The sequence below is a fragment of the Bison bison genome, unplaced genomic scaffold, assembly GCF_000754665.1.
Source record: "Bison bison bison isolate TAMUID 2011002044 unplaced genomic scaffold, Bison_UMD1.0 scf7180017864518, whole genome shotgun sequence".
In the NCBI taxonomy this organism is placed as follows: Eukaryota; Metazoa; Chordata; class Mammalia; order Artiodactyla; family Bovidae; genus Bison; species Bison bison.
Window position 1 is genome coordinate 14800021 of NW_011495071.1, and position 13629 is coordinate 14813649.

A 13629-nucleotide genomic window follows, 5' to 3' on the forward strand; every position below is an offset into this window, starting at 1 on the left:
TCACTGCAGATGGTGATTGCAGCCATGAAATTAAAAGATGCTTACTCCTAGGAAGGAAAGTTATGACCAACCTTGATAGCATATTCAAAAGCAGAGACATTACTTTGCCAACAAAGGTCCATCTAGTCAAGGCTATGGTTTTTCCAGTAGTCATGTATGGTTGTAAGAGTTGGACTGTAAAAGCTGAGCGCAGAATTGATGTTTTTGAACTGTAGTGTTAGAGAAGACTCTTGAGAGTCCCTGGGACTGCAAGGAGATCCAACGAGTCCATCCTAAAGGAAATCAGTCCTGGGTGTTCTTTGGAAGCACTGATGTTAAAACTGAAGCTCCAATATTTTGGCCACCTGATGCGAAGAACTGACTCATTTGAAAACATCCTGAGCTGGGAAAGATTGAAGGCAGGAGGAGAAGGGGATGACAGAGGGTGCTATGGTTAGATGGCATCACTGACTCAATGGACATGAGTTTGAGTAAACTCCAGGAGTTGGTGATGGACAGGGAGGCCTGGCGTGCTGCAATTCATGGGGTCACGAAAAGTCGGACACACTGAGTAACTGAACTGATACTGAACTGATTTATTTTGTCCTTCATTGTTTCAAGGCAAATGAAGAAATGGGATGTATTGTGGATGTTGCATAATTCCAATTTATACTTTTTTAGGATAGTTGCTAGAAACACAGGTGAGATCATTTTAAAAATATGTGAGTGCTTAAGATCCCTTTTGGGTTCTTCCAAAGTTTAGGCTTTTAGATAAATATCATTGTGCTGGAGATTTATTTTTTGGATAACTTAATAGTTATAATTTATAATTCAGGGTTGGATAAAATGTCAGAGTAGCTTATATCAGAACCAGCATTCTTTCCTGGCTTTGACTAGGACACAGCGTGTATCTGCACAGGGTTGTCCCTATGTGGGTTTAGGTGGTGTCCCACCTAAAACTGTTCTCTTGAATCCTGAAACATCAGAAAGCCATGAGGAGGGAAAGGGTGTAATACCAAAAATAATTGATAGAACTACCTTCCTCTGGACAGACTCTCCTGTACTTCTTGCGTCCATAGAAATAATGAGTTGTTGGAAACTGGTGAAACTGGATTGGGGAAGCCTGAGTCATCACTTCCTACTAGAGGAGGAGGTCTGGTGAGGAAACCTAATCGATGTCTTACTCATGGATATTAAAGCTAACTAAATGCCCAGGACTTTATTACTTATCAATCCTGACTAGAAAATTGAATAAAGTATATGCATCACTTAGGCAAAACCATGTTATAGGAGCTGGGGAAGGGCTGAATTGTATATTTATTTCATGTCTCAACTTAATTCCAGATCCCAGTACCTAATCTATCATGACTGAGGGTGGGAGGAGAATGGGGCAACAGAGGATGAGATGGTTGGACCCCATCATCGACTCAATGGACATGAGTTTGAGCAAACTCAGGGAGATAGTGAAGGACAGGGAAGCCTGTCATGCTGCAATCCATGGGATTGCAAAGAGTCAGACATGACTGAGTGACTGAAGAACAACAGCAACAACAACAATAATCTATTATGGCCATTTGTGGTATAAATGCAATGTTGGAAGTAGTAGTTCCTATAAATGATGTTGAACGAGATCCATTTTTGTCTTTACTTTTTTTCTAAATGAATTTTATTTAAACCTAGTTAGCTAACTAGATTTAAATCTAGGTTAGTTAACTAACCTAGATGTTTACTGGCTGAATTTAAAATATGTGGATTGAATCAAACCAATTTCCAGAGTCTAGGAAAGTTTCTATCCTAAATTAGGAACCCAAGTTCCATTATTATTTTCAGTTGAACACTAGTCATAGCCATCCTCACATTTTGGAAAGAATACAGCTTTTGCAACAAAGTTTCTTTGTTTTCCTTGAACCAAAAATGTGCTGTATTTAGACCAAACAATAAAAATAAACTACCAAACTACCTTCTAATGCATGGGGGTTCTGGAGAGAGGAAACCATAGATATTTAGAGGCATAAAGTGAGTCATTGTGCTAGTTAAAACTTTTTACAAGGCTAGCTCTGTGTGTTTGAGTTGCATCTGTTACCTCTTCAGCCAGAACTAAAGTGTGTGCAAGGAAAAGAATTTTGCATTGAATTGTGGCTCGTACAGAATGCCTTGTATATAGCCTAAGCATCTAAATGGATTCCACATCTTAGGTAGAACTAAAACTGCATCTTTTCTTATTTATTCTACCTACAAGTTATGTTCTGTTGGACATATCCAAGTTATCTTCTGTGAAGCTAATTCATTTTCACTTGTAGACCTAAATTAATCATGTTTTCAAATGTAACTTGTAAGCCTGTATTACCTTAATTTTTTTCTTGCTTTTGTTTTTACTTATTCATATTTTTAAACACCTACTTTATTACTGACAATATTTTAAAAGTGGTAATGGAGATATTGTATTCTTCAGAGACGAAGAATGAAATAATTGTTTCTTTTGGTATTATCTTGGAAAAAATTGTTAGAGTAGACAACTGCCTGAGTTAAAAATAGTATAATTTGTAGCCAGAATGTATTCTTTAATAAAGCATGTAAATACAATTTACTAATCCTTTTTCATTTCGTTTTCTTTCTAAACTTTCAGGTCACTTTCATGAATTCAAAAGCAATTTACCAGTGATTTCTGGGTGCTGGGGCTGATTTTTTTGTGCGTATTTGTAAGTATTGGTTCATTTATTATTCTTATTACTCTTCTCATTGTGTAATGAAACAGTTACAGTGTTTTTAAAGTATTATTAGTTTTTTAAAAAGTGTTTTCTTAAAAGGAGTATAGAAGAATATCAGGTGGGAACAAAAAAAAATCCTCAATTTCTTGTGATTTTCAGTGAAATAACACAACGGCAGGGCCAACTAAAATAGACCGAAAGAATACGCATCTTACTATTTGAAGATGGGGCTCAATTGTAGGAATGGATTAACTTAAAGGGGCTAGTCTATATACACATGAATAATTTACCCTGATAACTTCTGGTTGTCTGGACTTGAAAAGTGCTACGAGCCTGCACTCATTGAAAAGATGTGAGATGATACAGAATTCAAAGAGTTGTCAGTACATGAGGAGATTATGTACTAAGGAACCAAAGACTCATTTAGTGAATGTATAATGTATATCAGAATCGAAGTATTCCTCCTACCTTCTTCACCATCATCAAAATACTATTATATTTTAAATGGTATTTTGAAGAAGAAAGATACTTTTTCTCAGGAAAGAAGGTCAATTTCAAGAAAACAAAAATTGAATGAACTTTGGTCAATGAAAATACTTTATATTGTTATATATTTATTAATATAAATGTATTTTAGAGTATGTGGCAGATATTAAAAATGTCCGTATGTATATAAGATCATATTTAAGTAATTTGAGTTTCAGATGTATTTATGTGTTTGTGTGTGTGTGTGTGTGTGCTCAGTTGCTTCAGTCATGTCTGACTTTTTGCTACCTCATGGATGGTAGCCTACCAGCTTCCTCTGTTCATGGGATTTTACAGGCAAGCATACTGGAGTCGATTGTCATTTTCTCCTCCAGGGATTTATATGTGTACATTGTTGCAAACCATTGGTATCTAAGGTGTTTTTTTACATTTGGAAACAACAAAGACAGAGGAAACTTCTCTGTACCCCTCTAAAGGAGCTTTAGGCGGTACACTTCCAGGAAAGTATTTGGAAAAAAGTAATATTATAAATTAGAGTTTAAGTGATTCAGTATTTAAGGTGGAGAGCAGTGAAAATTCCTTTGAAATCAGTTTTACCTTTCTTCCAGTAGCAGCATTGATTTGGGGCAGGTATCTTGAACCATCTTAAAAACTAGGTGTGAATATTTAATATAGTTTAATAAATTTTGTATATTTTTAATGCTTTAAGAATAAATAAGATGCTGTTCTTATGAGACTATAAATTCACATTTTATTATTTGTAGACTTAATTCTCATGTAAAACACAAAATATTAAACTCCATGGTTCATTTGGATTAAATATAAGCTTTCAATTTCTGCAAGGTATCATAGTGAGGATTAGGAGGTGAAGAAAATGGAGAAATGTAAAGTATCTTTGAAGGGCTCTTGAGAAAAAGGATGATTCCAAGGAGCTGAGCTTATCCTATTAGAAATCTGAGTGGAGGGAAATAATTTTGAACTTTGTCAAAATAAATTTGACAAATCCCATCATTGTTGCTTTATGCTTTCTTTTACCTCCTACCTCCCTTTTCTCATATCATTCAGTCATTTCTTGTAGTAAGTTTTTAGGATGATTAATTTTTTAAAGCTGCAAACATAAGATAATTACCAGGATTTCAACCAAGATGGCTTTAATTAAAATAGAGTTTACATTTCTCATCACCTCAAGGCTGTATTTCCTGACTTTTTTGCTTCTCCTCTCCTACAATCCCCCAACCAGATATACGTAGACTAGCTTTGAACAGAGGTGATCCAATTAGCTGAGATTTTTTTCTTGTGACCTAACAAAGAGAGAGGGCTTTCCTGGTGGCTCAGTGGTAAAGAATTCACCTGCCAACGCAGGAGAATTGGGTTTGATCCCTGGGTTGGGAAGATCGCCTGGATAAGGAAATGTCAACCCACTCTAGTATTCTTGCCTGGAAAATCCTATGGACAGAGAAGCCTGGTGGGCTACAGTTCACAGGTTGCAAAAGAGATGAAAAGACTTAGTGACTAGATAACAACAAAGGAGAGAGGCTAAAAATAGAAAGGGCACTGTGGGTATAGTTTTCGTATGGTTATTTCTGGAGTTCAACTTAAAAAAAAAAAACTCAAAAGACTTGTAGTCAGATTAGTCAGATTTTGTCTAATAATTTAAGTAAAAGTCATAGTAATCACATATGCCTAAAGTAATTTTTTTCCAGACTTGAGAATTTCTATACAATAATTTAGGCTATGGCGTTTGTCGTTTCTTTGGTCACTGGTCTCAAGCTTTGTTATGGGCCATCTCCCTTCCAACTGTGGAACCTTCTTATTAAAGAAATGTAGCAGGATACCATGACTAAGATAAGTCAAATAAAATTAACATGGCATCCAGAATGCATGCATTGTCTTTTAATTATTGCAGAAACTGTCTGCCACTTACACTGAATGTTGAGGCAGCTAAACGTTTGTTTAGCTTACCCTAAAAACAAGCAAATAGGATCAGTGACAGTGGCTTCGTTTAGGAACTTTAATTTCCATATTTTGGAACTGCTTATTTGTTACATGATCTAAGACAGAAAGTTATACCTCATGGCCATGGAAGGTTTCTTAGTAAGGTGTGCAGAAGGTGGTCTGTGAGATAAGAAAGGTGGGATATTGTTTTGCACGTCCATAATGAACAGACCACACCAAAGGTGTGTGAGAACCGATTAGAATCTTACCCACGTATATCTACTACCTAGGTTAGAGCAGGAAAACACTGTGAAGGAAAACTGTTATCGTTTCAGAAACTGAAAGCATTTTATTCTAGTTTTTTTTTTTCTTTCTTAAAAATAAAGCCACCTTTTTCCTTTCCCCAAAATCGGCATTGTATAAGAAGACCTTGTTTTGCATGTTAATGATCGGTGAAAAACATCAACAGCAACACAGAGATAGAACTGCTTTTTCAGATTCCCACGTCTTTTTAGAAATTTGCTAGCAAATTGCCTTTTTATAAAATTTGTCTCTGTTCGTGGTTTCTAATAGCAAGATCCAAAATTATTTTATTGTCTAGTATAAAAGATGATTATTGCTTAGCTCCATGCTTCAGTTAATAATAACAACAATATCTTAATTTGGTATAACACTTGCTTTTGCAGAGATTTAATTGGCCAAATTTCATAAAACTCTGAGGTGAGTAGGAATTATCCTTATTTTTGCAAAGTAGCAGGACTCAAACTGAGGGATTTAGTATAAATTTAGTGCTTTTTCCATAACACCAATCTATCCTCTTTCAGAGAGTATTGTAGGTCTCTTTCTCTTGTTGTTTGATCACTACCTCAGTCTCTACTTGGTTGCTGTACAAATATTTTTGAAAAGTTTAAGCAGAGTAAGTCAGGGAGGAGATTGTGGAGAGCCATCTACCACTTTATTTCCTCATGTTCCTGGATCATTTGCTCCTCCCTGGCATTTTCCTATCCCCTTATTTCCAAACTCCACATGCTATGTTTCAGCTGAAATTTTTTGAATTGCATAGATTTTTAGGAAACAAACAAAAAGAATCATGAAATCATCTCTTTGTGGTATTTTAAAATGGAGAGAAATTTGTTTCAAACTGAGTATAGCCCAGACCAAAGCTCCTTCAGTGAGAACATCTGTGATTTTAAGGACAAGTAGGTCTAAGTGCATTATCTTTAAAAATATTATTCCAGGCTAATCTTGACATAGAGCAGGTAAATAAAAAAGATGAGCTGTGAAAATCCACAAATAGGGCTTGAATGCCATTTTCCATGACAACGGGAGCTGCCCCATGAAAGCATTAATGCCAGGAATGTAAGGAATTTAAAATTGTGCCTTCTCAGTTTCACAGTTGTGTGCTCATGTTAATTAGAGATATACTGACATTTGGAGTATCTACATTAATACATACAGCTACTATACATTTGTGAACTGTGGCCAGAAATCTACTTTAATTGAAAGCAGTTTGCTAATTTGAATGTGTATATCCATTACATTTTAAGCTTTTAAATTTTATATACTGGTGCCCTTAGATACTTGCTCTTTCTATTCTCTCCACTTTCTGTTTCTAATTTATACCTGAAAGGACAGCCTGGTCTATTTTTAATCTCCTAGTGGTGTTTTCGAGCAATATTGATGGAATTTTGAGAAAAAAAGGTTTTTAAATAGTGTCCTTATATTTGCTGTACTTTGAATCTCTTTTCACTCTCTGACTCTCTAAATTGTTGGTTTTTCTTGCAAACTTTTAAGGTGGCCTGCCACCGAAATAAGGTAGGATTTAGGTTTATGGAATTTGCTTCACTGGCTATATTTAAGTACTAAAGAACTACTCTTCATGGTCATACTATGGTTTTAGCCAGAAGAGCCCAGTTTTAGAGACGCTGATGAGATGAACAGTGAAGAGGCATTCTGATTTTTCTAATACAGCTGAGTTTCATCCTTCCTCTTGATGTCAAGCCGTGTATCTTAATTTTTGATTTGCAAACATGTTCACAATAGCTTGATGACTTCTTGAATCATCTTTAGCCATAGAGTTTTAGTTTGTCTATCTTAAAGGAAAACTTTGCATCTGTTTTTTTGAAAGTTTGTGTTTCTTAACAACCTGCCTGTCAGGATTTTTAACCCCATTGTTTTGTCCTTTTTGTCTAATGAAACTCCCACACTTACTTTTTGGATGAATCTCTGTGTATTTATTACACAAGACCACTTAGAAAGAAACTTCCTTTTTGTATCACCAGAATAAACTGCTCTAAAAATTTGTAATACTCTGGACTTATTTCATTAAACCATTTTACTGGCACCATTAAACTACTAAGACCTGGGACCATTAAAACTTACTCAGTACTACTATTATTATTATTATTGTGGCCTATTTTACCCTTTATTAATTTTTTTTACTGTACTAAGTTCCTCTGCTCTTTATTTTTCCATGTTACTTACTACATATTGTGCCATCACAGCACATTTGGTAATTTCGAGTTAATTGCTCAATTATCAGTGATAGTCATGAAGCTCTGGAAACATGTGCAGTGGAGGATTTTAAAAATTTCAAAATAAGTTGGTGTGTCATAATCTTAAATGTGAAACATGCCAATATCTGCAGTCATAAAAATACACTGCCTGAGCTAGGCATTTCAGGGAAGGCAAAAACCTACTCTTAAAATCAGGGCTTTTGTCTGGCACTGAAGTGTTTCATCTTTGCTAATTTCAAACAACGTATCTAAATTTGATCTTGGTTTCCTTTTCAACTCTAAAAACTTGGTTGTGATAATAAGGGAAAAGGGAAGTAAAATTGTATTGATTCTGTTTGAATGTTTTGGTGGAATCTCACAATCACGATATTTGCTGTCAAGTGGAATTTGGGGTGAGGTGGATCCATACTGGATGTCAGTCAAGGAAGCTGACTTACTAAAGAAGCAGAGTGGTCTCTTTATAATGTTTCTGCACTCATTAAGGCAATCCTCTAATCAGAGGACAGTGTTTCAGTGAAGATAATATGTCGATGATTTATTTACATTGAGAGACCTCATGAGAACAATGACACTTCGGGGACTTTTTCTGTGTCTTACACAGTAATATTCTCAGATGCCTTCAAGATAATTTTACATTATGGCAAAATAATTATTGTAACTCTTTTGGCAACTAGGCAAACTATCATTAAATTTTGCATTAGTATTCAGTTTAGGGTTTGCTCTAAACTAATATAGTGCCAACAGCTCTTTTTTAGATGCTATTATGGTTCTTTCACATTTTTATAGAACTGTAGTAAAGCTGAATTTACTGGCTACATTTGAAGGTGGAGTAGAGCTGCACAAGAGTCAACATTAAAGTGATTCAGTGCCCAATGGAGAAAAATTCTTCTTAACTTGAGATTGGAAACAATGTTGGGCTTGAGGGCAGTTTGCTAAGAACAGCTAATAAATTTGAATATTCCTCCCAAAAGCTGCTTTCTGAACTTTATAACCAAGAAGATAGGCTTTATCATCTTCCAGTATTCTTGCATACACTTTGTTAATATTTAAAGGAATTAAGTACATTATGGAGAAGGGGAAATAAAGCCATAATTTGAACTGAGTGGTGGTCTCAAATACAGGGAAGCAAGGGAGTGTCCATAAAAGTACTAATTATGCACAGATTCCTACTAGCTATTATTTTGTAATACAATAATCTTTAAGATGAGAAATATTGTCATGTTTATAATTCAGGAAAAAATAAAACCACCGATTTATTCAAGCATTTAGAAATATTTTAGCAACTACTCAGTTTGTAAAGATTGAATAATCAACAAAATCTAGAGCATTTTGTTGTACGTTTGTCTCTATAGATAACTTTCAGCACATAGTTTTATCTGAAATACATATTTTATGTTATCATGGACTATGGGTATAAATGCTTGTCATTTCACCACATTTTCGCTCGTGCCAAAGATTAAAATGTGAGTGAAATATTTCCAGTAAAGATAAAAGCATTTTCTGCATTCTCTTTCTCCCTTCCTTCATCTCTCTTTTCCTTTTGCCCTGTTCTCTGCCTCTCTCTCTTCATATTTCTTACTGGAGTTTTTCAAAGACGCAAGGCAATTATTATGTAAAAAGGTTAATTTCCTAAGCATTATCTCTCATCAATGACTGGCAAAAAAGACTTACCCTTAATGTTTAATCAGTCAAAAAGTCTATCCACATGATAAAATTCTTGTTTGTATTATTATTTGCTTAGCAGGTACTTTCAAGAGGAAAAAAGATGATCACTAACCTAAGGATTTAAAAATTGATTTGTTATGGAGAGTTTATGTGGGTGGAGTTTTCTTTGAATACAGACTTACTGGAGTTAGTTCTTTCTCTTTCTTTTCAACTCACACAGTTTTATATAAGCTTAAGTGAATGAATTCATTAATAAAAGCAGATTTTCTATATTTATTTCACCTTTGGGCTCTTTTATACCTTTGGAAAGCACAAATACAACAAAATGGTATGTTGGACACTTAATTATTATTTTTACCTTTTTGACCCACCTATGGTAGATAATTAAGCATTAGCATCAATGGACTCCAAGTCGGTACCCCTATAACTGACTACATTAGTCAGACTGTAGATTATTTTTTCTTAAAGCTATGGCAGCTGGTAACAAGCCTATGACTTGGTTTCAGTTATTACCACTTGTGTTCTGAGTTTCACTGACCGTCGTATAGAAGAAATACAGATGTTGTTCTCTTGTGAATGTGATTTTTCTTCCAATTATTACATATATATGGCATCATCAATTATAATGGGTTAAGGTGAGATTGTTGCACATAATTTGATACCTGATATAGCAAGTATCAAGTGCATACTCATTGAATGGTTGACAACTTTAGGAGATTCTGGGCTTTGACCCTCATAGTGGCAGTGTGTGGAAGCTGCTGTTGATTTTGTGACTAATTACAAGAATTTTTTCTTGGACTTGCAGTCACAGAATAGATAGCTGCGAGGCAATATCTGGGGGAAGGCTGAGAAAGTAAAGCATGGAAAATGTGGGTATAAACTAGAGAGCTGAGTTTCAAAAAACTTTGAGGGTCTGGACCTTTCTGAGGAGAAGATATGGTTGAACAAATGGGAGAAATACCCTTCCCTCCAATTTTACTGCAGTAATTGAGAAGAAGAGAAAAAAGGAGAGAAATTAGTGAAATAGGAACTGACTGAAATAGATTTTTATAAAATCATAAAATGGATTTGAGGACTGATTTTTCAAGATGCAGAAATATTTGTTTGGATCTGACAATAGTAATTTAAAAGGGGTTCTGTAGTTCCCTGCCCCCCGTAATTATTTCAGTTTTATTGATTTCAGTTCAGTGCATTCTAAGGACAACAGTAGGAATTTTAGGAAATAGCTACCTCCCTGGGGCGGGGGGAGGGGAGAAGGCAGAAACAATGAGAACAGTTTTGCTTTATCTGGGTAAAGATTACTATAGATATATATGAAAATAACCATTTATGTATCACTCTTCTTATTTTACACGGGAGACCTTTAGAAAGGTTTCATGGTAACCATGACCAAGTAGCATCCCTATGTCTTCCAGGACAAAGAATCACATGAAGTAGGTTTCAATTATGGTATATAATGTTTTTAGTTTTGGACAGTGGCAAACTCTTTGAAATCACACTTCCATACAGTGACTTTTAGTGTGATGCATCTTCCTTTCCTTTCTCCTTCTACATCCCTTTCCTCTCTTCCTTTCTTTCCCTCCATCCTTTCTATCCTTTCTTTCAATTAGAGATAGTTTCTTTTCAATTAGTATGTATGCTGCTTGCCCACCTGTAAAATAATACATAACATGTGTTCCTTAAGCTGTATGCAAGGTCACCTTTTTGATTGAGGACTAAAGAATCCTCAGTGGATTTCTTATATGAACTAAGAGCACTCTCATTTATTGTATACAATTAAAGAAACTGAGGAACTGTTGGAATTAGTTTTACTATTGTGAAGTGATGATCATTCAAAAGAAATGATAATCTTTTATTGACTCAGCAGTTTACTAAACCTGAAGTGAAATTTGTCAGATTTTAAGGCATGTTGAGTGTTTGCTTACTAAGAACAAGATAAAGGAATATCATGGTCTAAAAGGAGAACTTTTAAGTTTTCAGAAAGTCTTCCTGCAGCGAGATACTCTGTGCAATTGTGTACTTACAACCTGAAGGGAAGTCCTTAGTTGTGTTTTTCTGGCGAGTCTTTCACATAAGATGCATTCGTCTCAGTTCTTGCTATGGGTTGTTTCTTGAGAATAGTTTGATTTAAGGTTAGAGGGGGTTAATTATCCCATGCAACCGAAAGGAAACATTTACAAATTATCTCAAGGATACTAAACAGGAGATGAAATCCGGATATTCCTGGAAGAAAGTTGTGGATCGACCGAAGTGATGATTATAGAGAGCACTGACAGAGTAACACGCCGTGCGTTAGTCTGTAGTGTCTGGAGTGAGCAGACTGACACCGTCCCCCAGCAGCACCTGCCAGTGCTCTAACATTTCCCAGTTTCTGTGTCAAGAGAGGAAGGGGAAGGAATCAAGTGTCTATATTTGGTAGAGTTTCCCTGGTGGCTCAGAGGTTAAAGTGTCTGCCTGCAAAGTGGGAGATCTGGGTTCGATCCCTGGGTTGGGAAGATCCCCAGGAGGAGGAAATGGCAACCCACTCCAATATTCTTGCCTTGAGAATCCCATGGACAGAGAGGAGCCTGGTAGGCTACAGTCCACGGGGTCGCAAGAGTCGAGCACGACTGAGCGACTTCACTTTCACTTTCTTTCACTAGGTTAAAAACAGCTGTGTGTTGTTGAACACCTGTGTTTTCTAGGCATTGGGCAAGGCACTTCTACCTGTTATCTTTAATCCTTTTAACAAATCCCTCAAACCCCTGGTACTTTTCTCTAAATTCTGATGTATTTTTTTACCTTCATAGTAGTTATCTTGTTTTTGTATGTTTATTAATGTTTATAGTTTTCTTCACTAAACTATGAGCCCTGTCAGGGCAGATACCATGACTATTTTGTTCAAACCTGTACACTCAGTTTCTAGCACAATGTGTGACACATACTAAGTTCCTAGTAGATATTTGTTGAATAAATAAACAAATGAGCGACAACAACAAAAGATAAGGGAAAGATGGAAGGAATGAAAGGCAGAAAAAGGCAGAGCTGGGATTCAAACACAGTTCGTTTGATTTCAGATTACATCTCTTCCCACTGTAGAACATCAGCATGGTTTTACTTTATCTGGAATATTATTCTTGATTATATCCTTAACTGATAAAATTTTCCTAAGTTCTTAGAGCACTTCAAACCTGTTTACATCTTATTCTGAGACCTCTTACATCTTACCCTGAGACTGAATGCCATGAAAAAGGCTGTCCCATTTTTTTTATCATTCTGTTGGAATATCGCAACCGTTCTATGCTAACAATTCTCTCCAGAAATATAGGTTTCATAGTCTAGATTTTTTGGTTTCTGTTCCTCCTATACAAAGAGAATGCGCTTCTTTCTCTTCTGAGACTGATCCTTAATTTCGATCCTTGTGCTAGAGTAATTGTTACATGCCTTGCTGAGTTTTTTTACTTGAGAAGACTTGTGTCACTCTAATTAGAGATAGCTTGTGGGAGGAGTCAGGCCAACCCAAGGAGCTCCTATCCTGGCAGGTGCCAGGCACTGGGGCTTGGTTTGGTCATTCAGCAGTGACCTCTTTCCACTTAGTTCAGTTTTATTGCTTGAATTTTTCCTTTACAAATATCATTGTCAAGAAGTTTTTTTTTGTTTAAACATTGGTATTTGCATGACACTATCAACTATTTCATTTCCTTTTATTCCTAGTGTCATCTTTTAAAAAGCCTTATTATGTCCTTCCATCTGTTTTCCAGGATGGGAGGAAATGTAAGAATGTAGAGAGTAAATGCAAGATTCACCTAATCTCTTTCCACCTCATGTGAAAGGTGTCATTGTAGTTAGGCTTTCAGCGATGCTATGTAACCTTGAAAGTATACATTTTTAAGGCTGTATAGATGTGGTTAGTTCAAACAGGAATGATGTATCTCCCAGGTATATTGAATGGTATTTAAATCTTGATGTCAACTTAAAGAGCCCTATATAAATTCCCAAGGAGGGTATAAGAAACAGATTTCTGTGATGTGAAGCTTCTTGGAAGCTCTGACCATCTGAGAATCTATCATTTGAAGCAGTCTGGCCTACTTACAAGTTAGCATCTTGTAGTTAAGTATCTTGTTAGTAAAGAGTGATCCGGAGAAGGCAATGGCACCCCAATCCAGTACTCCTGCCTGGAAAATCCCATGGACGGAGGAGCCTGGTGGGCTGCAGTCCATGGGGTCGCTAAGAATCGGACACGACTGAGCGACTTCACTTTCACTTTTCACTTTCATGCATTGGAGAAGGAAATGGCAACCCACTCCAGTGTTCTTGCCTGGAGAATCCCAGGGATGGGGCACCCTGGTGGGCTGCCGTCT

At 36.1% G+C, this 13629-nt stretch overlaps 1 protein-coding gene across 10 annotated transcripts in view; it reads left to right on the forward strand.

Moving 5' to 3' along the window:
- The window catches only part of SOX6 (SRY (sex determining region Y)-box 6), a 722502-nt gene that overhangs the window by 144706 nt on the left and 564167 nt on the right, over window positions 1–13629 (forward strand). For 9 of the 10 annotated variants that reach the window (XM_010830548.1, XM_010830549.1, XM_010830541.1 and 6 more), the window contains one exon: window positions 2606–2678. The gene's annotated coding sequence lies outside the window, so the exon portion shown is untranslated. Of the gene's footprint in view, window positions 1–1070; window positions 1138–2605; window positions 2679–13629 lie in introns of those variants that run through there. The other variant, XM_010830551.1, reaches the window with a different exon arrangement.